This window comes from Mus caroli, unplaced genomic scaffold (genome assembly GCF_978045245.1).
Source record: "Mus caroli unplaced genomic scaffold, Mus_caroli_1 scaffold_17, whole genome shotgun sequence".
NCBI classification, from domain to species: Eukaryota; Metazoa; Chordata; class Mammalia; order Rodentia; family Muridae; genus Mus; species Mus caroli.
The window spans coordinates 30,403,288-30,429,064 of NW_028227272.1; the positions used below are offsets into that span (position 1 = coordinate 30,403,288).

Below are 25,777 nucleotides of genomic sequence, written 5' to 3' on the forward strand. Positions count from 1 at the left end.
GCAGAGATTATAACCAAGTCTTTGCTGATATGCAGACCGTGGTTTGGGCCCAACGAAGTCCTGACTGGGATCTCATGCTTTTTCTCGGTGCCCACATCCTGCATCGCGGTTTGCAGACTCCAGCCAGGTTTTCTAGTTTCAAGGGTGCAGGGTAGCATCTTCCGGAAAAAGAGGAGAGGCTAGGTAAGAGAATAAAAGAAAGATCCAAGAAACCCTGGCTAAACCCTTCATCTACGTTCCCGCCCCTTCCACTTCCCAGGGCCTGGGCCGCAATTTAATTCCCATTTTTCACTTCTCGGGGTGCCAGGCTCGCACCCAGCCTCAAGGGGAGGACGTCCCTCTCAGTGGCTTTCTCAGCTCCGATCGATTTCAAAGCGTTTTCCTCTCAGGCCCATCAGGGGGACCCCCAGAGCGGGGCCCAGCTTCCCCGGCCACGCCGCACTGCTGACACGCAGGCGCCGGAATCAAAGCCACGCTTGGTCTCGCAGCCAGGTCTCCGCGCCAAGCGAGGGCGGGCGGCCCGGAGCGCTTCCTGTGTGCGATGCTTCCCACAATGCACCGCGCCGGCAGCGGCGGCGACCGCGGCGACGCTCTAGCCGCGCCATGTCTGCCTCTCGACTGCTCTGGGAGGAGGAAGAGAAGGAGGAAGAGGAGGAGGAGGAGGGGGAGGAAGAGGAGAAAGGCGCAGGGGTGGGAGCTGTCGCCGGAGCTGCCACAGCAAAAGTTCTCTCCCCTCCCCCTCGCCCTCCTCGTCAGGCCCGTGGGAAGGTCGGAGCCGCCGCCGCCTGCAGTCAGTGACCGCGCGCCTCGGCGCCAGCCCCGCGGTAAACGCTCGGCCTGGCAGGCCCGGGCCCGGGAGGGCGGGGGAGGGGAGGGGGCGGCGCGCGGTCGGGGGGGGGGGGGAGCGCGGCGACGACGGTGTGACCCGCAGGAGCGGCGGGCCGGCCGGCCGGGGGGCGGCCCGGGAGGCGGCGGGCGCAGGCCGCGGGGAGCGCGGGGCTGGGGGACGCGAGGATGGTGGGTCGGGGCTTGGAGAACGGAGAATGACGGGGGCGGCGGAGGCGAGCGAGCGGGCGGCCTCCGAGGCCTGCGGCCGGTGTCGGGTAGGAAGGTGGGATGCACGCGGGGAGGCCTCGGGGTGCCAGGCTGTGGGCGACGAGGCCGGCCAGACCCCGGGGTTCTCCGCCGTCTTGGTGCAGTGCTTTCTGCACCGCAGGCCTCGGTCGCCGCTGCTGCCTCGGTGTGCTCTTTGGCTGCAGGGAAGGGCAGGGGCTGGTGAAAAGGGGATTGCTTGCAGGAAGCCGAGTGGGAGTGCGAAAGGGGAGAAAGGGGCCTGAGGGGAAGATGCCGGATAGGTGGAGGAATGCCGGGGGTGGCTGTGGAGCAGTCTTGAGGATTCTGAGGGTGTTCATTGTGCAGATATGTTAGGTGTTTCATTATGGAAAGAACCGAAGCGTTTCCAAGGCAAGGGGAAGAAGGCTAGAGTAGTTTCTACGGATAGAAGGAAGAGTGTTTGAAGCCAGAGGAGTGCTAAATATTGGAGAAGAAGCAGAGAATGCATAATAGAATAGACAGATGTAGCATAATTATCAAATGCTGGCCCAAGGTCTAAAGAGTTATTCCAGATGGGCCAGAGTGGCCTAGTTCGGAACCTGTTTGGGCTCTTCAGTAGATGACATCCGGTAAGTGTGGGTCCCCGCTTGGTTGGGGGTCACTGAGAATTTAGTCACTTAGCCTGTAGATTGGTTTGAGATATTTTAGTGCCGCACTAGTGAACTGAAAAATCTTTGAAAGAGACCTTGAGAAACCGCCTGGCTTATGGGGATTCTTGAGGCCACGGAGTTGAGAATTTTAGCAGATTTGGAGTATTGTCTGTTACCGGAGGGTGGATGAACACCGTCCTACCAGACGGTGGAATAGGAATTAACTTGACCTGGCGGTGTTCTTCTTCACTGCCTAGCTTATATGGTACCACCAGAAGAACTGGTGCCGTATTTCAGCCTAGGTTGTAGGGCATAAGATTGTAATTGTCCGGGTCAAGAGTTGGTGCATTCTAGTCTGGTCTTTGGAGGTTCCATTTGTCTAGTTCTATACCTCGGGTTGGCGGGAGATCCTTTTCCATTCACAGTTCCGGGTGTACTCTTTCACGGAGGCATGATGTTATTAAAGAAAATAACATCTGCAAGCAAAATGTAGGCAGAGCATCTAGAATATCTGTTGATCTTAGCTTATAAGGAGGTCAGGAGTCGTTATGATGCCTAAGGAAATCTGAAGTGACAGGATGAGTCGAGGTCTCATGAGGAGGGACAGTTCCTATGTTAGGAAACCAAGTTCTTTCTGCTGCACTCCCTGAATGCACAGTAGACCACATTTTCCAAGAAGGAACACTGGGTGAGCACAGTGTCTTGTCCTTTTTGTTTTGTTTTGCTTTTTTTTTTTTTTTTTTGGAGACAGGGTTTCTCTGTAGTTCTGGCTGTTCTGGAACTTGCTGTTGTATACCAGGCTGGCCCGGAACTCAGAAATCCACCTTCCTGTGCCTCCTTAAAGGCACAGCCCGGCTAGAACAATGTGTTAAATTCTATTTGGATAGTATTCACCTTTTGTTATTAAGAGAAATTACATAATATGTTGTGATATCATTTCAACTGAAGAGAAGACGAGTATGTTAAATGTGTCATCTTTTTCATGGAAGTTGAAGGAAAAGAGAATAATGGGGAGGATGGGGTGACATTTGGGGGAGGGGAAGGAAACTCAGGTGCGTTCATTCCTTTTTCTTTCATTATAATTTTTCTCATAGAAATAACTGGAATTGTTTATTTAAAAAAAAACTTGGAAATTTTCCTGTTAGTGCATTTAGATTTGCTCACTTTTAAAAAGGTCTTTTTTTTTGTTTGTTTGTTTTTTGAGACAGGGTTTCTCTGTGTAGCCCTGGCTGTCCTGGAACTCACTCTGTAGAACAGGCTAGCCTCAAACTCAGAAATTCACCTGCCTCTGCCTCTCGAGTTCTGGGATTAATGGCATGCGCCACCACGCCCGGCTAAGATCTTATTTTTATTTATGCATATGTATTTGTCTATGTGAACATATGCCATGGATGTGAGGGTACCCAAGGAGGTTAGAAGAGAATGTTGGATCCTCTGGAGCTGGGATGACAAACATTTTTGAACTGACTGATGTGGGTGCTGGAAACTGAACTTGGGTCCTTTGGAAGAGCAGGATGCACTCTTATTATTAGCTGCTTCTTTGGCCATTTTTAAAAAGGGCTTACTTGACATGATGCACCCGTTTTTACTGTCATGGTATTCGTGGTTCAGTTTCCCTCTGCTGCACTGGTATTGTGTATTGTCATTTCTTTTAGTACTGAGCACCAAATACAGTATGTTGTGTTTCTTATGCAAATAATATGAATATGTATGTAATTTTAAAAAACTGTCCTAACAATGAAAAGCAATGAAACGGGTTCATTGCAGTTTTGCTTTCATAGGCTGCTGCCTGCTGTGCCCTGCAAGCCCCCCCACGCCCCCCACCCCAGACAGGGTCTCACTGTGTAGCTCTGACTGAGGAGGGAGGGACTGGCTTTGTAGACCAGGCTGGCCTCAAACTCAACAGAGATTCGCTTGCCTCTGCCTCCCAGGTGCTGGGATCACGGGCCCACATCACCGTGTCCAGTGAGCTTTTGTGTTGGTGTTCTGAGACAGGTTTCTGTCACCCAGGCTGGCCCCTTAAGTATGTAGGAAAGATCACCCTGACTGTCTGAACCTTTGCCGCTTTGATTTCTGGCATTACAGGTGTGAGTTCCACAACTAGTTTCTGCAGTGCTGGGAACTGAACTGGGGACCAAGTTTTTTTTTTTTTTTTTAAATAAATATATTTAATTATTTTATGTATATAAGTACACTGTAGCTGTCTTCAGACACACCAGAAGAGGGCGTCAGATCTCATTACAGATGCTTGTGAGCCACCATGTGGTTGCTGGGAATTATACTCAGGACCTCTGGAAGAACACTCAGTGTTCTTAACCACTGAGCCATCTCTCCAGCCCACTCCTTTTTTTAAAAAAACAAAACAAAACAAAACAGGGTTTTTCTGTGTAGCCCTGGCTGTCCTGGAACTCATTATGTAGATCAGGCCAGCCTGGAACAAGTGCTGGACTGAAAGGCCTCGTTGAACTCAAGACTTTTTTGCATGTTGGGTAAGCACTACAACTGAGCTACAACTGCAGCCCATAATTTTTTCTTAACCAGATTCTTACCTTCCACCTTAAGAGAATGAACACATAGCAGGAGGTGGAGTACACCTTTAAGCCTAGCATTTGGGAGGCAGAGGCAGGCAGACCTCTGTGAGTTGGAGGCCAGCCTGGTTTGCTGAGTTAGTTCCAGGACAGTCAAGGCTAAACCAGGGCTCAGTTACAGAGAGAAACCTTGTGTTATGAAAAAAAAAAAAAAACCCGTAAAATCACACTCATACAAAATAATGGGTTACTGCATGGCATTTTCATATGTGTATATAATCACTTTGATCACATTGATCTCTCTGCTGCCTTGTCTTATATTCTCCCCCACGTTTGTCCTCTACCACAGGCTGCCAGTTGTAAGCATTAATTTTTCTGTAGTTCATGCTTTTCTCTGGCTCTCCCAAGTGGTTGGTAGGTCTTTATCATCTCTGGTCTTTGGCTTATGGAAGAATGCCACCATGCTCTGCTCCATCATTCCTCTCTTCACCAAATGACATCATCGCTTTGGATCATGGCTACAGAAGTCAGCTCTCCCTGAGTGAAATGGATGAATGTCATTGATGTCTTTTATTCTTCATCCTCCATTCTGATCGTCAGTTATTTTTGTGTATTAGATATCTTATACTTTTAAATGATATACCTTGATATTAAAAATTTTATTTTTAAGTTGAGCTTTTATTTAAATTTTAGAAATTATTGCATGTGTGTGGGCACGTGTGCAGCAAGGTGAGTGTGTGCGGAGGTCAGAGGAGAACTTTAGGAGTTAGTTTTTCTCCTCAACCTTTATGTAGGTTCCAGGGATTGAACTCAGGTCGTCTGGCTCGCCAGCATCATTAAGCAGCAAAGCACATTTACCCACTGAACCATCTCGATGGCCCTATCTGTCTAAGCCTTGAGTTTTAGAGGCTGAAAAACTCAGTTTAGAGGTTTTAAACCAACTGCTTTAGCATGCATCTCTGGACTTCCCACTATATTAGAATAGGATTTAAACTTCTAACTTTAAAAAGGGAAAGAAGGTTTTGTTAAAGTAGCCAGAAGTATTGGGTGAAATGGGAAAGGGAGGCTTGGACTCAAACAAGATTTGTAGGAACCAGCATCTTTGCAACATTAGCTTTGCTGGCTAGAGATGAGGAGTTGCTTGAAAGTGTTGATTGCTTGTTCATCTTTGAACTACCTACCAGGTTGCAGTATCCTTAGACAGTCTTCTGGAGAGGGTTAGTTGATGAAATGTGGGAATGTGTTAAAATGACCCATTAATGTTCATTCTCTAGGTCTGTGCTGTTTACTCACTCATTTGAGATAGGACCTTGCTAAATAGTTCCAGACTGTCCTGGAACTTGCTAAATTGTCCAGGCTTACCTAGACTTGGAATCCCTCTGCCCCCCTGCTTCAGTCTTTTGGATTACAGGCACACATTGCATGCCTGGCTATAACTTTTTAAATTGGACTGATTTATTATGTGTGTGTACACGTGTGTGTGTGTGTGTCTTTGTGTGTACATGCACCATGGTCTAAGTGTGGAGGACAACCTGAGTGAGTCAGTTCTACCTTGTGGGTCTGTGGGATCAAACTTGGGTCACCTGGCTTTGCAGTGAACTCCGTCCCCCACTGAACCATGTCCCTGGCCCCTCACTCTAACTTTTACATTTTATTAATAGGGCTGGTAGAATTGCTCAGCTGGTAAAAGTGTTTGCTGTCAGGTCTGATAACCTGAGTTCAAGTCCTGATCCTGCATAGTAGAAGGGAGAGCTGACTCCTGCAAAGTGTCCTCTGACTTCTACATGCAAGTGACATGTACACACAGAATAATAAGTAGTAAAAAGAATGGAGTCAGTATTGCGGTTAGCACTATAGATATGGGGAATAAGAAGAGACTGTTCTATTTCTTTTAAGAAATCTTGTCTAAGTAATTGTACTCCTCTCACTATTAATGTCAAGATTTCTTTCACATGTAGTTGTAAATATTGAATATTTCTATTTTCTTCTGTTCATTACTCCCCCCCCCCTTTATTTTGTATTGTAGATTACATTCAGGGTTTTGTGCTTGGTAGGCAAAGATTCTGCCACTGGGCTAGCTGTATTCTCTTTGCACATTCATTTATATCAGTTCTCTCCCTTGCTTTCTCTTTGAAAATGTCAATTAGGTTGTAACCTGTTCTAGAACTCCAACTTTATTTAATCTTTGAGGAAACTGAACAGCTTACCTTTTAATAAATAACTGTTGAATGATTGCTAGAGGGCATTATTAGTCCCAGTACCCTGGAGGCAGAGGCAGGAGGCTCTCTCAGAGATTCAGGCCATTTGGGAAGCTCTAGGACAGCTAGGTCTACATAGCAAACCTTGTATCAAAGAACAAAGTGACACAATAGTGTTTCTGTGAGTTTGAGTTTGAGAGCATGGAGGACACAGGGTCTTTAGTTGAATACTCTGCGTTTATGGAAGAAGGTGGAGTAGGTTAGATTTGAGCTCTCACCCTACAGAAGCGTTGAAGGAGTAAGATCCAAGGGCCTCTTCTAATCAGAGGGTGGTTTAATCTGGTCTGGAGAAGGACACTTGTTTCAGTTTGTATTTCCTTATCTCTAGCTGTTTTAGGAATCTGATTTAAAGGGTAGGAGATGTCGCTGGGTAAGAACCCTTGCTGTGCAGGCATGAAGACCTGAGTTTAAGTCCTCAGACCCATAGAGAAGACTAGAGTGGTTTCACCTATGCCTGTAACCCCTGTCCTGTGTATAGGATAGTGGTGGGATTGGGGGTAGGCAGAGACTGAAAGCCTAAGCAGCTACAGATTCACTGAGACCTTGGGCTAAAAAAATAAGGCAGGGAGCAAGATACTTGATGTCCTCTTTCTCTGGCCTCCAAGCACATACCTGTACACACATGGGTACATACACCATGCACACAACCAATACACATTCATACATATTAAAACAGAGTAAAAAAAGAATCTTTAGCTAGCCATGCTGCCATCGGTCTGTAATTTCAGTGCTACAGGAGGAGCAGGGTGAGGCAGGAAGGTTTTGAATTCTGACTCAGCCACAGCTACAGCGTGAGACTGTTCCTTTTTACCCCAAATCCCAAATCTGATATAATTCATTTTGAGAAAAATTAAAAAATAATGAGGTTTTTCTCTTTCTTTTTATGAGAATAACAGTTTTTGTGAGAATAACAGTTGTGGAGCAGTTCAGGAGCTAGGATGTCAGTAATTGATTTTTTTTATTGTTTTTTTTTTTTTTTAAAGATTTATTTATTTATTATATGTAAGTACACTGTAGCTGTCACCAGACACACCAGAAGAGGGCATCAGATCCCATTACAGATGGTTGTGAGCCACCATGTAGTTGCTGGGATTTGAACTCAGGACCTCTGGAAGAGCCATCAGTGCTCTTAACTGCTGAGCCATCTCTCCAGCCCAGGAATTGATTTTTAAGTTTTAAAAAAATGACTTATTTTGATGTGTGCATGCCCACGCCACAGTACCTGAGGAGGTCATGGGACAACTTACAGGAATCTGTCCTCTCCAATCTTGTAGGTCTCAGTAATTGAAGTCAGATTGTGAGACATGGCATCGGGTGCCTTTATCTGCTGAGCTGTCTCACTAGCTTTAATAGGATCCTTTAACATATAAATATTTGGGCTGGAGAGATGGCTCAGCGGTTAAAAGCACAGACTGCTCTTCCAGAGGTCCTGAGTTCAATTCCTAGCATCCATCTGTAATGGGATCTGATGCCCTCTTCTAGTGTGTCTGAAGACAGCTACAGTGGACTCACATAAATAAATCTTTAAAAAAAATATTTTCAGATGAGAATTTTTAGTGTTTTGTAGTAGTAGTGTTAAGACCTTTTGTGGGACACCTTTTCAACTTCCTTTTAACCTAGCGCCACTTTATACAGGTGTTACTGAGTGTTCAAAGTGTTAATTAAGCAAATCAGATGATTGGATGGCTGGAGTGAATTTTAAAAAGTATGGGGTAGCTTTGTTTTGCATTTTGAGTTAGGCTTCATTGTGTAGCTATAACTCTGAATGTCCTGGAACTCTATGTAGACCAAGCTGGCCTGAAGTTACAGAGAGCCATCTGCTTGTGCCTCCTAAGCACTAGCATTAAAGGTGTGTACCAGCACGCCTGGCTGGACAAGGAGTTTTGAAGCCTGTCAGCAGCACCAGAGTTCAGGGTACTGGGATATTTGTTAATAGTATTGGGAACGGAGAGAAGAGGACAATGCTGAGATGTTTGTGAGACTCCTAAGGGATTTCAGAGAGGAATCACTGGGTTCCAGGTTTCTTGGGCAACCATAGGATGAGTCTACAGTGTGGATCTATGTGAATGCTTTTTGCCTTCTTTTATCTGTTCCTACTGAATTGTTTCTTTCTGAATTAGCTTATGTTGGGCAGATTTTTGAGCCCTCTGTAACAGCTGTGGGGACTTTTATATCTTTGTCTAGTGCAATTTTTAGTTTGTTACTTTCTGAGTCTACCTTGAAGATTTTTTGAGTAAAAACACGCATGAGTCAATTTAGCCTGTTATCCTGACATTTTCCTGTACTCTTCTCAGAGCTACTGTCTGAATTGCAGACGGGACAAATAGATCTGAGGGCATATGTGCAGTGGATGGACACATGCCTGTTGAACAAAAAAGAGAATGGGACACTGTATGAGGTAGGTAGTTCAGGAGAGCTGAATTATCTTTTCTGTTTTTGTTTCATTCATTTATTTATAATTTCCATTTTATACACATTTTTTTTTTCCGAGACAGGGTTTCTCTGTGTAGCCCTGGCTGTCCTGGAACTCACTTTGTAGACCAGGCTGGCCTCGAACTCAGAAATCTGCCTGCCTCTGCCTCCCAAGTGCTGGGATTAAAGGCGTGCACCACCACCACCCGGCTTATATACATTTTTATACAAACAAGAATTAAGAGGATTGATAAAAACGGTGTACTAGAAAGAAGTGAACTTAAGTTGAGGAGATGTAGTTGTAGAAAAATACCTTAAGTATAAAATTGGTCAGTATGGCTGGGGGCTCATGCCTGTAATCCTGGCACACAGAGCAGGAAGATTGCTGCAAGTTTGAGGGGCAGTTACCTCGTCTACATAGCAAGTTCCAGGCTAGCTAGAATTACGGAGTGAGAAGCTGTTTTGAAAGCTGTCCTCTCACCTCCTACCTCCAAAAGGAGGCAATTGATCGGTTTAGATGCTGGAGAATGAGAACTAAGGTAGAGGAGAATCAGATTGGGGAGAAAAGTGATTCTGAAAGGAAATGGTCATGGTGAGTAATGTCTAATGAGCAGTGGAGGAATGATGGGGGAGGTAAAGAGGATTGTTTGAAAGGGCTATTTTGAGGAAGAAGATGCTGAGACTACTTGAAGTATGAGAGTTAACAGAATTTAGTAGATAAGGCTTTCAGACAATTTGTTGCATGATTATTTTGTTTTGTTTTTTTGTTTTTTTGTTTTTCGAGCAGGGTTTCTCTGTGTAGCCCTGGCCGTCCTGGAACTCACTCTGTAGACCAGGCTGGCCTCAAACTCAGAAATCCGCCTGCCTCTGCCTCCCGAGTGCTGTGATTAAAGGCGTGCGCCACCACCGCCCAGCTATGATTTTCATTTAACATATATAAAAGCATTGTTAGAGGTCATCAAGAATGAACCCTTTGGGAGTTATGTTCTGAGGGAGCTAGACTTGTGCACAAATATACAGTGATCATAGGTATGCCACAAACAGCAAAATGTGGCATAAGAAAATGTCCACTGTTACTGAAGTTGTAAGAATATATTTGACTGCATTGCAGTGCTGCATAAGTGGAATTTGAAAGCCTGGTGCAATGGTGCCAATCTGTAACTCTAGTACTTAGAGACAGAGGCAGGAATATCCAGTTTTCTGGGCCAGTTTGGCTTACCAGAGTCAGTCTGAGATACATAATGAAATCTTGTCTCAAAAAAGAAGAGAAAAATAAATTAATAAAATAAAAAGAACATTTTAGTTGGAGAGATTGGAGATGAGATATTTAAGATCTATGGGGAATGGTATAATATTTACATGATGACCAATAGTAAGAAATACAAGGTATAATATCTCAGTGAATACATGTGTATATGAATATGTATATATGTAAAACAAAAAATCATAACCAAAACCATCTTTACCAAGGTGGGTGCTATTATAATATAGTATATACTGTTCTCTTTTTAGAAAATAGTTTATACTATTCTCTTTCATTGTGTGTATGGGTGTCCCTTTGTCTACATGTGTGTCTTGTACCCATGTTCATGCAGTACCCCTGGAGATCAGAAGAGAGCATTGGATCCCCTGGGATTGGAGTTAGAGACAGGTGGGAGCTGCTGGGTAGGTGCTGGGATTAAACCTAGGTTACCTGGAGGAACAGCCCATTCCCCTAACCTCTGAGCCATCCCTCTAGTGCCCACCTCCCTTTTTACATTTTTGGTTGTGAGCCTAACCTTTAATGGCTGAGCCATCTCTCCAGCCTTCATCGTCCTTTTTAGAAAGATGTAGTCTCACTGTGTATATCCCTGCCTCACTATGTAGACTAGGCCTTTAATTAAGAAGTTGACCTGCCTCTGCTTCCTGAGTACTTTGATGAAAGATATGAGCCACAATGCCCAGAAAAATACGACCTCTCCCCCAAAAAACCGGCTCAGGGGTTTTGTGTTAGGAGTATAATTATCATGTATGAAATGGGTTTCATGAATTGCTAAATAATCCTAACCTGTGTAGTTTAAGTACAGAGGGGTTAATTCCTGAGTAGAGCATATTATGTTTTAAAGTAGGAAGAGTTAGTTTGAATTGAGTAGAATATGGATGATAAGTAGTTTGTGTTTGGTGAGTTAGTGTTGTGCTTTGTAAGCAAACAAGTTGTTTTTTGTCTTAGCCCTTGTATTTACCCATCCTATGTAGAGAATTATTTCCTTTTCTGAATCTCCACTTTCTCATCAGGAGATTGATAATCATTGTACCTTTTTGACTAAGGTTGTTGTGGGGATTTGATGATGAAAGTATGTTAGCAATAATATTGAAGTATGTTAGTATATCATTAATGTGTAGCTATAGAATTTTGAGTAGAGAACTGTCAAGAACTATATATTAGACAGATTGACATTCTTTTCTTTTCCCTTATAGTCCTAGGCAAGTGCTCTACCAGTGAGTTATGTCCCTAGGCTTATTTATTTAATCTGATAATAGATATACCATATAGCATTGGCAGTATGGTAGGAGTTAAGAAGATCAGTTAGGAGGCTGAAAATGAAGTTCAGAAGGGCTTGAGTTAGTAGCAGCAGTAATATTAGAGATGAGAAGGTGGCATGGGGTGATTGCAATGGAGAGACTGGGTGACTAGATTCAGATGACAGCAGCTGAATTGGATTGAATTTTTGTGTAGAATAGTGGGGCACATTACAAGAGACAGTTTATTTCATGTAGTAAGAGTTTAATAATTTGTTGTATGATTAAATATGCAAACTGGGATGGGAGGGTTAGATTATAGGGTATTCTTGATGGACTTCCAGAATTTCCTTAGCAATCTTTGTATATTATACTGTACAAGGTTTTATGGTAGGCAACGAAAGGATACATCTATGTTTATGAACACATGATCCATTTTCTTCAGGAATTTATCTGGGGACAAAATATATGCATCCATCTATGACAGCTTTGGTTGGGCTTTGTGGAGGAATTGATGTGTAGTTTAGAACTTGAAGGATAGGCAAGACTATAGGTCAAATGATGAGAATATTGGAAGTGACAATTCTGGATGTGTTTAGGGGTTGGTGGTTTAAAGCATCTATAATTATGGTTCATGTTGTGGAATGGAAAGGAAGAAAGCTAGAAAATAGTATCAGGGAGAGCTCCAAATCCAGACCAAAGTGGGTTAAAACATTTTATTTATTGAAATACGCCCAGTAAAGTGCTTTAATCCTAAAGACACAGGATAATATGTTTTAAAACTTGTTTTAAGACTTATTTTATTTATTTACATGGCTACCTCCTAGCTTAATATATAGGAGGTTTCTAACATTTTTTCTATTCTCATAAGCTCCCCATATGTCACCTCCAAGCAGGAAGGTGGTTCTCCAAACCACAATTACTATTTTAATCTCTTTGTAACAGTGTAGTTCTGTATGACTTTGAACTTCTTATAACTGTAGTCTTAGCTCTGTACTTTTTCCTTAGGTCCTGGCTGTGAGATTTATTTCTGTTACACGTAGCAGTGATTTATTCCTTTTCATTCCCCCTCAGGTCTCCTATGTCACTGTTCTACAGTGTAGTTACCTATTTTACAATTGTTGCATAATTGAATAGTCTGTAATTTGAGGAACTCAAAGGAACTTTAACTTGACTTAAGATATAGTGGGGCACCATTGATGAAATTTTGTTTTCATTGATGAGTTTTGCTTGGGGAAGTAAGAAGAGGGTTTACCCAAGAATGGAATCTTAAGACATTCTCCTTGTGTGATAGAGACATAACTGGAAGGCATTTACAAGGCTGTGGCAGAGTGTGAAGTGTTGAGGATGTAAGTTGGCAGTAGTAGCAGGAATAAGGGGGCTGGTGAGATGGCTCAGCTCTTCCGGAGGTCCTGAGTTCAATTCCCAGCAACCACATGGTGACTCACAACCATCTGTAATAGAATCTGATACCCTCTTCTGGTGTGTCTAAAGACAGCAGTGTACTCACATAAAGTAAGTAATAAATAAATCTTAAAAAGAAAAAAAAAAAAGCCTGAGTGCTGCCGTGCTGTTAGCAGGAGGAAATGTCAGTCAGTTAGACTGTCTCAGTGGTCTGAGACATTGGGCAAGGTGTAGGGTTGTACCTGTAGTCCCAGCACTAGACTGGCTCAAGTAGGAAGATGCAATGAATTTGCTACTCACATAGCGAATTCAGGGATACCCTGGGCTACATAAGGAGATCCAGTCTCCAAACAAACAAAAACAAACTAAATAGGAATATCAAGGGTAGATTATTTAGCAAGAGTTAAAAGTACTGAATGAAGATCCAAGAGGTCCAATAGAGACTTGAGAATACATACGTGGGCTTGGTAGTTGACACTACTACTAGATTTGGTAGGACACTTACTGGTGGTTATGAAATAATTTGGACTGATAATTTAAGTGTTGATTAAGCAATATATGGGCTGGAGAGGTGGCTAAGTGGTTAAGAACCAGGTTCAAGTCCCAGCCCATGTGGTGGGTCATAACTGTTCATAACTCTAGTCTCAGGGGATCTGTCACTCTCTCTTCTCCATGGTACTGCATGCATGTGCACAGATATATATGAAGACAAATACCCATACATAGAAATGTGTTTGTTTTTGTTTTTGTTTTTGTTTGTTGTTTTTTGAGGCAGAGTCTTTCTACATAGTTAGACTGTATCAGTACTTAGGGCTGTAGTGCTATTAGCAGGAGGAAGTGTCAGTTAGACTGTTTCAGTGTTCTGGAACTCACCATGTAGACTTATTACTGGATCTGCCAGTAATGACACATAAACTTATTATTTATTATTTATGACTGGTTAGTCATAAATAATAAAGTTAGGCTTGTTTCCAACTATCTTGTATAACTTAATAATCCTGTCTATACTAGTCTGTGTTTGCCACATGGCCTGTTACCTCCAATTCAGTCATCATAGGTCTGATTTCATTCATGGCTAGGTGGCAAATCTACCTCCCCTTCTCCATTTCCCTCCCAGAATTCCTATCTTTGCTCTACTGCCTTTCCTCTCCTGTCCTGCTATTGGCCATTGAGCCTTTATTAAATCAATCAGAAGGTGATAGAGCAGAGTTTTTACAAAATACTCAGGACAGGTGATTATCCAGTAAAATAACAGTACCAAGGTCCAGCCTGTACTCAACTCTGTGCCAGTACAGAAATCAACATTTGAATAAAACAAAGACAACCTTTACACTGTGCATAAAGAGATTATTTCAACATCTCTGTATAACCCTGGCTGTGTTGGAACTCACTACATAGACTAGGCTGGCCTTGGATGCATAGAGATCCACCTGCCTCTTGCCTCCCAGTGTTCACGTTAAAGACATGAGCCACCCATACCTGGCTTTATAAATACATAAAATAAAAAAGAAATCACATGTTCAGATGCCTTAGGGATAGCAGGTTGAGGCAGAGAGTGACAAGCGAAAGCTCTTTCTGGGGAGCTGAGAAAGATATCCATCCATATGAAGGAAAGGATTGACGTAGTATAAGGTGGGAGAACATTTTAGAAAGTTCCAAGATAGAATTAGCATATTCAAATTTGGGTCAAGAGGAGTGGACTTCACACAAGCAGAGACCAGTTTAGAGTCATGAACCAAGAATCTAGTGTAGGAATGCCATGTAAAAATCATGCGTGTATAAACCAAGACAGGTTGGGCAGTGGTAGCACACGCCTTTAATCCCAGCACTTGGGAGGCAGAGGCAGGCGGATTTCTGAGTTTGAGGCCATCCTGGTCTACAGAGTGAGTTCCAGGACAGCCAGGGCTACACAGAGAAACCCTGTCTCAGGGGGATGGGGTGGGGACAAAACAAAACAAAAAACCAAGACAGGTCTTTAGATGTATGCCAAAGACTTGAGTGGAGGACCTGGTATATAGAACTTGTGTGGAGGGCCTGGTTTATAGAACCTGCCTTTTCTCTGGTCTTCAAGAAGACAAATCACCCGAATGCATGAAGTTTACTTAGTGGACTAAGATGGAAATAGTGGATGTAGGAGTTGTATTGAGTTAACTTTAGGAAGCATGGGTACTTTATTCTGAAACTGGAGGTAACAGATGGATGAAGGAAGATGCAGCATTTAGAATGTGTAAAGAGGATTACAGGTGCCAAAGGTATGATCTGAGACTTTTATGGAAGGACTTGAGTATTTGAGTGGGATTAAGCATTTAAGTATGGAAATGCTTTAGATTAGTTGATGGGATGAATAGTTATATTTAGAATAAATCATGGAAGCTTCAATGGCTTTCTGCTGCTGTTCTCAGTACCCAGTGTGTAAGTGTGGAGGAAGTAGGTGAGAGCATGCGCAATGAGGAGACAAACAGTGAGTTTGGTAGAGGACAGTGGCCTCCTGAGAGGGCAGCACAGAAGGATGGCTAGTCATCGTGGGCGGGGGTTTGTGACGCTAAGTGCCAGGGGAAAGGGGTAAAGCAAGGCACGATGGAACCAGTACTCAGTACATTGAGACAGGAAGACTGAGAGTTCAAAACCAGCCCAAGCTACATCGCAAGATCCTGTTTCAAAAAGATGAGAGGTGTGTGTGTATATACGTGTATGTCTGTGTGTACACACACCTAAATATGGTTGTGGTTAAGAAAAGAGAATCTTTGAAGTCATAAAGCACACTGAGTTGATGGGTTGTTTTCGTGTGTGTGTGTTTGTGTGTGTGTGTTTGTGTAGCTGATGTGGGGTATCTTTAGGAAATGAGGAAGGTACTGAAGAAAGTTTTTGAGCATATTGTTGAGTTCATTGAGAATGAAGGCTAATGGGGCTGGAGGGATGGCTCAGTGGTTAAAAGTACTGACTGCTCTTCCGAAGGTCCTGAGTTCAAATCCCAGCAACCACATGGTGGCCCCCAATCATCCCTAATGAGATCTGATGCCCTCTTCTGGGATGTCTGAGAGAGAGAGAGAGAGAGAGAGAGAGAGAGAGAGAGAGAGAGAGAGAGAGAGAGAGAGAGAGAATGAATATGAATGAGAATGAATGAATAATGGCTAATCTACAACAAAGCAGAATTGAAGTCATTGGAGGAACTATTCCAGAGATTGGTGAATGGTGCAGAGGGATGAAGTGCATAGTGGAAACTTCCCAGCAATCCTTTAGTGATGGAGTAGTAATAGGAGACGCAGAGAGACATTTTCTCAGACTGAAGGAGTAGGAGAATGGAGTTTTAGACATTAGAGAAGCAGTTTATGCAGGAAAGGGTGAGTTTAAGAAGAGGAAGTGAGGCTGGAGAGATGGCTCAGTGGTTAAGAGCACTGACTGCTCTTCTGAAGTCCAAAGGTCCTGAGTTCAAATCCAAGCAACCACATGGTGGCTAACAACCATCTGTAATGAGATCTGACGTCCTCTTTTGGTGCATCTGAAGATAGCTACAATGTACTTAGATTTATAATAATAAATAAATCTTAAAAAAAAAAAAAAGAAGAGGAAGTGAGCCTGGTGCTGAAGAAAGTTTTTGAGCATATTGTTGAGTTCATTGAGAATGAAGGCTTAATGGGGCTGGAGGGATGGCTCAGTGGTTAAAAGTACTGACTGCTCTTCCGAAGGTCTTTGATCCCAGCACTTGGGAGGCAGAGGCAGGAGGATTTCTGAGTTTGAGGCCAGCCTGGTCTACAAAGTGAGTTCCAGGACAGCCAGGGCTATACAGAGAAACCCTGTCTCGAAAAACAAAAACAAAAACAAAAAAACAAGAAGAGGAAATGGTCACTGGAGTCTGGTCAAGAGGTGAAAAGTCTCATTGTGTCTGAGGTATGGGGTTGAGAGAAACAGATTTTTTTATAGACACTAGTTCTTTGATTTTTCTGTACAAAGTAACATTTGTAGAATCTTAACCCTTCATATGTAATATTCAGATAAACTTATTTGAAAGATATGTAGATTAGAAAGGAAACATAAATGAAGTAGAAGTACATCAAAGATGAGAGGAAAGGCTTGTATTTGTTGACTGTACAGCATGGACCAGGGCTTCCCCCCGTTTTTTTGTTTTTGTTTTTGTTTTTTCTTCCTTGAGGGATGGGCAGTAATAGTCTAGGCTGTCCTTGAACTTGCTACTGATTCTCCTGCCTCTACCTCTCAAGTGCTAGGCCTACAGGTCTGTGTAGCACATGTGGTTTTATGTGGTACTTGGATCAAACCCAGGGTTTGGTACATGCTAGGGATGCACTTTAGCTACTGAGCCATACTCCCAGTCAGAATATAGACAAGTTGTTAGGTATGTCAGTAGAGGCTAGATAGCTCAGTGCTTCTCAGCCTGCGTGTCAGGGTTCTTCCCGCAAACTTCTACCTCCAAAAATAGTTATATTAGCAATTCATAACGGCAACAAAATTACAGTTATGAAGTAACAATGAAAATAAATGTTATGGTTGAGGGTCATCACAACATGAAGAGCTGTGTTAAAGAGTCACAACATTAGGGAGGCTGAGAACCACTGGGTTAAATGCATAGACAGGAAATGAACGAGGAGGTCAGAGAGGAGCGAGGAGGGGAAACAATGTAGAGAAGATGTGCTAACCGAGAAACACTACTGTATATAATGAGATCCAGGGTGGATGCAGCAGGAAAGGGACAGGCATCCTGCTGAGGAACTTAAAATGTCCCCTTGGTATGTCATGCCTTTTTTTTCTCACTTTCAATCTTTCTTTTTATTTTATTTTTTTAGCTTTTAAGTAAGACTCACAATCTTATTTTTCACTAAGCTGGCCCGAAACTGTGATTCTTGAGTCTCAGACCCGTCCTTCTCTCCTCAGTGGCTGGGGCTATGTGCATTCCATACTTATGCCATATACTTTCTATTTTAGATTTGTTTATTTTATATATATATGTGAATACACTGTTGCTGTCTTCAGACACAGCAGAGGAGGGCATCTGATCCCATTACAAGTGGTTGTGAGCCACCATGTGGTTGCTGGGAATTGAACTCAGGACCTCTAGAAGAGCAGTCAGTGCTCTTTACTGTTAGGCCATCTCTTCAGCCCTGCCAGACATATACTTTCTTAGTTTTGGGAATTTGCTTCCCATTTATTACCAATGTATAGATGCCTCACCAACACAATTCTAAATATGTTTTCTTGGCTTGTTTCTATTTCTTTAAAATTTTTTTCTTTTCTTTTTTTTTTTTTTTTTTTTTTTCCGAGGCAGGGTTTCTCTGTGTAGCCCTGGCTGTCCTGGAACTCACTCTGTAGACTAGGTTGCCTGGAACTCAGAAATCCTCCTGCCTCTGCCTCCCAAGTGCTGGGATCAAAGGTGTGTGCCACCACGCCCAGCTTTCTTTAAATTTTTGATAATTTTGTACACATATATTCTAGTCTTATCTGTGGAACATCTTTAAGGCATTGACTTACTAATCCTAAAGACAAAATATAGTTTAAATGGAAACTTTGCCACCAAAAAAGAAGTCCTTTATCTTCTATATACTTACCATAATTAATGATATTTAAGACTAACACCAGGCCTCTTATTTGCTTGGATATCTGCTTCCAAACTTAGCCTGCCTAGCCCTGTAATAGTACTCATTTTTCTCTGTGTAGCCCTGACTGTCCTGGAACTCACTTTGTAGACCAGGATGGCCTCAAACTCAGAAATCCGCCTGCCTCTGCCTCCCAAGTGCTGGGATTAAAGGCATTTGCCACCACTGCCCGGCTTTGTCACCTTTTCTTTTATACTATCAAGGATTTAATATTTTTAGAAAGTATTTATTAGCGTAAGTGTGTGTTGATATCGAGGTTAGAGGGTAACTGACCCCACATTGCTGTGGGTTTGGGGGATGAGTGATTCAGAGGACTTCTTAGAAGTTTTTGTCTGTGGAGCCTTGCACTCACAGAGATCCACTTGCCTCTGCTTCCCTAGTGCTGGGATTAAAAGTGCGTACCACTGTCACCAGCTTAGAAAGCATTTTTAAAGATTTATGTTCAGTTGTTGAGGGCAGGGTGGGAGATAAAGTGATTGGAGATACAACTCAACGGTGGAGTACTTGTCTCGCATTCCTGCTGGAGGTTGGAGTCTACCCCGGGTACTGTAAAAAGGAGAAACAAGGGCTGGGCCAGACCTAGGAATGGAGTTATAAAAAAGACTCCTGGAATAATTTCACAGAATGTGAAAGAATAACTTTGAGAGGATGATGGAACAACGTGGAGAGTCTATGATTATTTGGCAGGAGCTGGTACAAATTATAAAAGTTAAATTTGGTGAAATTTTGAATAGCTAAGTGGAGTGTTATGGAAGAGACTTGGGAAACTTGTTAGGTAAATTTCAAACAATTAAGTGGAAAGATGGGTTACAGAAAAATTCCTGGAGGAAAAATACAGTTCTTATGTTGAAACCAGAGGGAGGGAAGCCTGAAATGAGAAAATGAAGGGATAGAGAAGTGAGAGGAAGAGGGAGGAATGAAGTTATTGGAAGGTTTCTTCCTATTTAAGGCAGTGTTCTGCCACGTGCCTGGTACCTTCTGATGACAGCTCAGTTTGTAAGGGTGCAGGTTTTTACCAAAGTTCCTGAAGCCACACATTTTTCATTTTAGACACCCAGGAATAGGGAGTCCTAAAGTTTCTTGGGCTTTTGGAGCTCTGGACAGGTTGGGGAGCTTGGCCTAACGAGTCGAACGGCCAAGGCAAGCCGAGCTGAGCTGAGCCAAACAGAGCCAAGCCGAGCTTTGGGCCTGCGGGACCCACGCGCTTGCGGCCAAGGAAGGGAGCAAGAGAGCCGGGAGGCGGAGCCTTTTGTGTGCAGCGCGTGCGCCGGAGGCCTCCGCTGCTGCTTCCGGATCGGGGGTGCGCGCTGGCCCAGACTGCCAGTGTGCCCCGGTATAGTGTCTGTTCCAGTGGGGCCGCCGGGGCTGCTACTCCTCCTGTTCGCTGCCCTGTGCTTACAGCTTTATGGTTCGTGAGAAGGTCAGGCTAGAACTTGGTCTACAAGACAACTTTGTTTAAAACGTAGACTTATGCAGAGTGTGTGCCACAGTCCTTATGTTGGTTGTGCTGGTAAAACCTGCGAGGTTAGTGGTGAGAACTCTCCTGAGGGCTTTCCAGGGGTAGACCGTGAAGCAAACTTTGTTCTCCACACTGCAAATTACTTTTTTTACAGTGACAGAGAATGGCTGCATATATAGTAGACTCAAAATTAAAGTTAGGGAATACATATTGGAAGCCCTCCACTCCTGAGTTTGTCTTTTATGTAATGATTATGCCTTGTTCAATTTCTCATTTAGAACTTAAAAAAATCAGGCATGATTTTAGAAAGACTAATTTGTGGTGAACAATGGTAAAAGTACTACATAGATTTGAAATTTCAAGTGTGTTAAATGTTGTTTTAAATAAGTTATACAGGATTTTAGAACTCTAAAAATATGTTAGCAATTGCTTTTTGGATGTCCGAGGCAGACCTCAGTTTTTCTGAATTTCTGGATAGCATTATCAGCATGGTATGAGTGTAGAAACTCCCTGTGAGTGCATAGTGTTTTGAGATTACCAGTGTGTTCGCAGCTGGGAATAGACCGGGTCTCTTCTTCCCAGTCTGCTGACCTATCCAAGAATAGACTAATGAAACTGGCTATTTGTTTGGAGGGAAATATGGCCGAATTGGTTTTATAGTAAGCATTAAAAAGCTAAGAAAAATGAATGTGGCAATGTTTAGTTTATTGTTGAAATGTATAAACTTAAGAGTAATTTATTTGCATGGAATTTCTTTGGCCTTTGAAAAAACAACAAAGGCTTGAATATTCCTCAGTGTTGATTCCTTTTATGGGATTTGTGCTGCATTTAAATTTGATTAAATAGATCGATGGAGATACTTGGCATTTAACTGGGTGGATGTATTTTTCATGTGGATATTTTCAGTGGTTACAAGTAACTTGAAAGCTTAGCCTTTTCAGAAATGTCAGGGAAAAAAGGAATTGTGTTAATAGTAATCTCAGTAAAAACCTTCCTGCCTGGCCATTGCACAGGGCTGTGGTGCTAGAACTCAGGGGGCTTGAGGCAGTAGGATCACCACTTCTAGGTAAGTGTAGGTAAGATAGCCAGACTGTCTCAAAACAAGAAAAAAAGGAAAACCTTTGGACCTCCTTATGGGGGATGCTTAACAAGGCACAGAAGATAGAAATGTTTATGACTATCTCCCACAGCTTTGAAAAATATCCAAGTTTAAATTTTATATGTGTATGAGTGTTTTGCCTGCATGAATGTGTACCGGAGGCCAGAGGCCAGGGTGTCAGACACTCTAGAACTGGAGTTATAGCTGATTGTGAGCTGCCATGTGGGTGTTGGGAATTGAACCTGGGTCTTCTGGTAGAGCAGCAACTGTTCTTACCTGTGGAACCATGTCTCCACTCTCTCTCCAACAGCTTGATATGCTCTTACACTATTTGGTTAGTGGCCTTTTTGTTTTGTTTTGGAGACTGGGTTTCTTTGTAGCCTTGGCTGTTCTGGAACTTGCTGTGTAGACCAGGCTGACCTCAACTCTGCCTCCCTAGTGCTGGGGTTTAAGACCTGCGTCACCACTGCCCAGCTTTATTTTAATTTGCTTATTTTATTGGAATTTAGAAAAATTATTTTAGAATATTAGGAATGGAGTTGGATGTAACAAATTGGGTGTATACATATTATATTCATATATAATATATGTTATATATCTTGTATGTTATATATGTAGTATACATTGTATTATATATACATAATGTTATGCCTCATGTAATAAGTATATTATATGTACTAAAGGTATTATGCGGTTTAATATATATTATATGTATTAAATATTTAATATTATTATTTTAATTTTAATTTTTAAGGCAGGGTTTCTTTGTGTAGCCTTGACTGTCCTAGAACTAACTCAGTAGTCCAGATTGGCCTTGAACTCAGAGAGATCCTCTTGCCTCTATCTCCCAAGGGTGGATTAAAAGGTATGTGCCACCAATGTCTGGCTCATAAGTTGTATATTTAGTGAACTGTTTTCATATTATGTAAGCAGTGTATTGTTAGAGGAAGAAGTATCAATAGGCTTCTCTTTATGTTAAATCCTCTCCATGGTGATGCTTATTAAAAATACTCTCAACCAAACCAAACCAAGAACACACACATACACACACACACACACACACACACACACGGAGTAAAAGGGCAAAATACAAGTTATTAGCTAAGCCTGCTGAAAATCATTTTGTATTTATTTTTAAAGTTTAATTATTGTGTAAATGTACATGATGTGTGTGTGGGGTCAGAGGACACCTTTGTGGAGTCAGTCCTCTCCTGCCTGGTTAGAAGGGGTTGAGTTTAGGCTGTTGGGGTTTACAGGAAGTGCCTTTACCCACTGAGCCCAGAAATCATTCTATAGAATCACGTTGATCTTTCAGAATTGAAATGCATGTTAGCAAAGAAAAACAAGAGAAACTCTTGTTAATACTTTGGTTTATAGATGAAATGGCTTTCTTACATTTTTATTAATGTTGTAGACAAATTTAAATAGAGGAAAGAAAGCAAAGTCTTAGAAACTCTACAGTTAGCAGTTGTTGGCCATTCTTGTTTCATCTAGACTTCCACCTATTCTGTTTCCTGCATCTTCCTTATGTATTTCTTTAAGCTTTTCTTTACTTGTGTGCATATCTGCATCTTGGGGATATGTGCACATGCTTGTATATGAGTAGAGGCTGGAAGACTGTGTCAGACCCCTTAGAGCTGGAGGTGGCAGGCATTTGTGGTTATTACATAGATGCTGAGATCTGAACCCCAGTTCTCATGAGCTTTGTAGCAAACACTTAACTGCTGACTCATCTCCTTGCCTTTCCTCTCAGTATTTTGTTTATTTACTTGAAAGAGAAGGTGGGGGAGGGAAGAATGTATGTGTGTATATCTGTCTGTCTGTGTCCATGCGTGCATACACCCATTGCCCTGGCTTACCTGTTGAGGTCAAATGACAGCTTGTAGGAGTTCAATCTTGCCCTCTACCTACAATGTGGGTTCCAAGGAGCAAACTCTCAGGCCCCTAGGCTTGGCAGCAAGTGCATTTTACTTGCCAAACCTGCTGGCCCCACAACTCTTGCTATTTTTAGGATAACTTTATTTTGAAAAAATTATAGGAAGTGGCTATGCAACAGGGTGTGGTGGCTCACACCTGTAATTCCAGCCGGCAGGAGAAACAAACATATTTCTCTGACTTTGAGGGCAGCCTCGTTTATATAGTAATATCCAGGCCAGGTAGGGCTACAAAATCAGACTCTGTCTCAAAAATAAAACAAAACCAGGAGGACTGCTGTGCTTCCTTCATGATGTCAGATACCAAACCCAGAAATCGACAGTGGGACTTTCCCCTTAATAAGAATACTACATTTGTAGTTTTGTTTGTTTAAAAATTTTTTAGACGTACACTGCTTGTGTATGTATAATTTTGTGCTGTTTTTTTCTCATGTAGAAATGTATGTAGTCACTACAGTGAAGATATAAAACTTGAGTCACAACAAAGGCTACCCCTCTTGCCACACCCTGAGATTGTCCCTTCACAACGTGGCTCCCTGACTCCTGGCATCCTGCTCCCCTAGCTCTGTGGGTTCCATTTCCTTGGTATGTAGTGTAAGTTAAAGAAAGACACTTGGTGTCACCCCCCCCCCCCCCCCGTGAGAGCTTGTTTGTGGTGTATGTGTGTGTGTGTGTGTGTGTGTGTCTGTGCTGAGGCCAGAGGGAGGACTAGCATTCTTGTTGCTCTTTGTCCCATTTCAGTGAGACAGGGTCTCCTGCTGAACCTTGCAGCAAGGCTGGCCGCCTGCAGTTCTTTCTCCACCCCTCACAGGGCCTGGATTACAGGAATACCTGGCTTTTTATGTGAACTCTGGGGATTTGAACTCAGGTCTTTGTGTTTACAGAGCCAGTGCCCTTATCTGCTGAGCCATCCCTGAGCCCTGAGGGATGTTTAGTGTTTTCCATTGTAAACCAAGGGCTAGTGGAAATTTGTACAGGAAATATGAGGATTTAAAAAAAAAGATTTAATTAATTAATTAATTTATTATATGTAAGTACACTGTAGCTGTCTTCAGACACTCCAGAAGAGGGAGTCAGATCTCGTTAAGGATGGTTGTGAGCCACCATGTGGTTGCTGGGATTTGAACTCAGGACCTTTGGAAGAGCAGTCAGTGCTCTTAACCACTGAGCCATCTCCCTAGCCCCCAAAATATGAGGATTTTATGTAAATAAAAGCCCCCCCCTTTTCTGAAATAGGTGTTCAATGGTGACATGGCTGAGTCGGGTGCTAAGTGTGTATTTAGTTACTTGCTGTGATGGCTAATGGTTTTAATCATCTTTTTATGTTTTTATTCTCTTCAGATTTTTTTTTTTGTGTGTGTGTATGAAATGCTTGATATCTTTTGTTGAATCAGGATAATTTGCTTACTTACTATTGAGTTTTGAGAATTCTTTATAGAACAGTTTTTACTTAAGACCTTTTGTTTGTTTTGTTTTTGTTTTTGGAGACAGGGTTTCTCTATGTAGTTCTGGAACTTATAGAGCAAGCTGACCTTGAACTCTTAGAGACTCACCTGAATGCCTGGTTTAAAGGTGCAAGTCTCCACCTGTCTATTTAAGACTTTTGTTAGATTTGTTCTACAGATACTTTCTTTAAGTCTATAAGCAGAGTAGCCTGCTTTTAAAAAGGATTTTAGAAATGTCATCTTGACAAGGTCTTTAATTTTGGGATCAGATCTGATTTATTTTCATTCATGGAGGGTAGCACGCCTCTGGTGCCAAGGTCTGTAGTCCTTTGCTTCAGTTCTCAAGAAGTTCTTTGTATCATATTTAAATTCATGATTCCTTCTGACTTTGAGACATGGTTGTATGGCTTAGAGGTTGGTTTTGTTTGGCTTCTAGGTATCTAGTCACAACACCTTAGTTCCTCAGTTATCCTTTCTCAGTCGAACTGTTTTTGCCTCTTTGTCAAAATCTGTTGCAATGTGTGTGTTCATGTTGGAGCTCTGATCTGCTCAGTGATCTGTGTGTCCTCTGTCTTCAGGACCTTGCTTACCTGGACCTTGCTTACCGTGTGCTCCTGAAGGCAGGCAGGGCTCCTGGTACTTTGTTCTGGGTCAAGACTATTGCAGCTTCTCTGGCACTTTTGCCTTTTCATATAAAGTTTAGAATCTCATAATATGTGTGAAAAATACCTTGACAAGAGCTTGGTAGGAATTCATTAAGCTCAGTTTAGCATAGATTGCTTTATTATGTAGACTGTTTTTTTTTTTTTTTTTTTTTTTTTTTTTGGTTTTTCGAGACAGGGTTTCTCTGTGTAGCTCTGGCTGTCCTGGAACTCACTTTGTAGACCAGGCTGGCCTCGAACTCAGAAATCCGCCTGCCTCTGCCTCCCGAGTGCTGGGATTAAAGGCGTGCACCACCACGCCCGGCTTTATGTAGACTGTTAACCAGTGACCAGGAGCTTTATAGAAATTTTAATAAGTCTGTGGTTCAGTTTGGGATGACTTTACTTTTTTATGTAGACTTTCTTTTTTGTTTTTGTTTTGTTGTTGTTTGTTTTTGAGACAGGGTTTTTATATTTGGCCCTGGCTGGCCAGGAACTTAATCAGTAGATCTGCCTGCCTTTGCCTCTGGGGGGTGCTGGGATTAATGGGTTGCATCACCACTGCCCTAGCCTATTATGTAGAATTTCAATCAGTGGCTAACGATTCCTGTTTATTTAGATCGGTCATTTTTGAAACACATTCTAAGAACCATTGGGTTTTCCTTAAACATATTTGAAGGATTTTTAACATACCATTTAATTCATATACTATAAACAGAGTGATAAAGTTTTTAGAATAACACAGAGCTATGTGGCCATCACTGTAATCAAGTTTAGAATATGTAGCAT

The 25,777-nt window shown here is 42.4% G+C and overlaps 1 protein-coding gene across 6 annotated transcripts in view; it reads left to right on the plus strand.

Annotated features, from left to right (window-relative positions):
* The first annotated feature begins 602 nt into the window (after positions 1-602).
* Positions 603-25,777, plus strand: part of Znf148 (zinc finger protein 148) — a 123,405-nt gene continuing 98,230 nt past the window's right edge. For 2 of the 6 annotated variants that reach the window (XM_085832243.1, XM_029470709.2), the window contains exon 1: positions 603-824. The gene's annotated coding sequence lies outside the window, so the exon portion shown is untranslated. Of the gene's footprint in view, positions 825-1,389; positions 1,683-8,783; positions 8,888-19,731; positions 19,831-25,777 lie in introns of those variants that run through there. The other 4 variants (XM_021184867.3, XM_085832244.1, XM_029470707.2 and 1 more) reach the window with 4 other exon arrangements.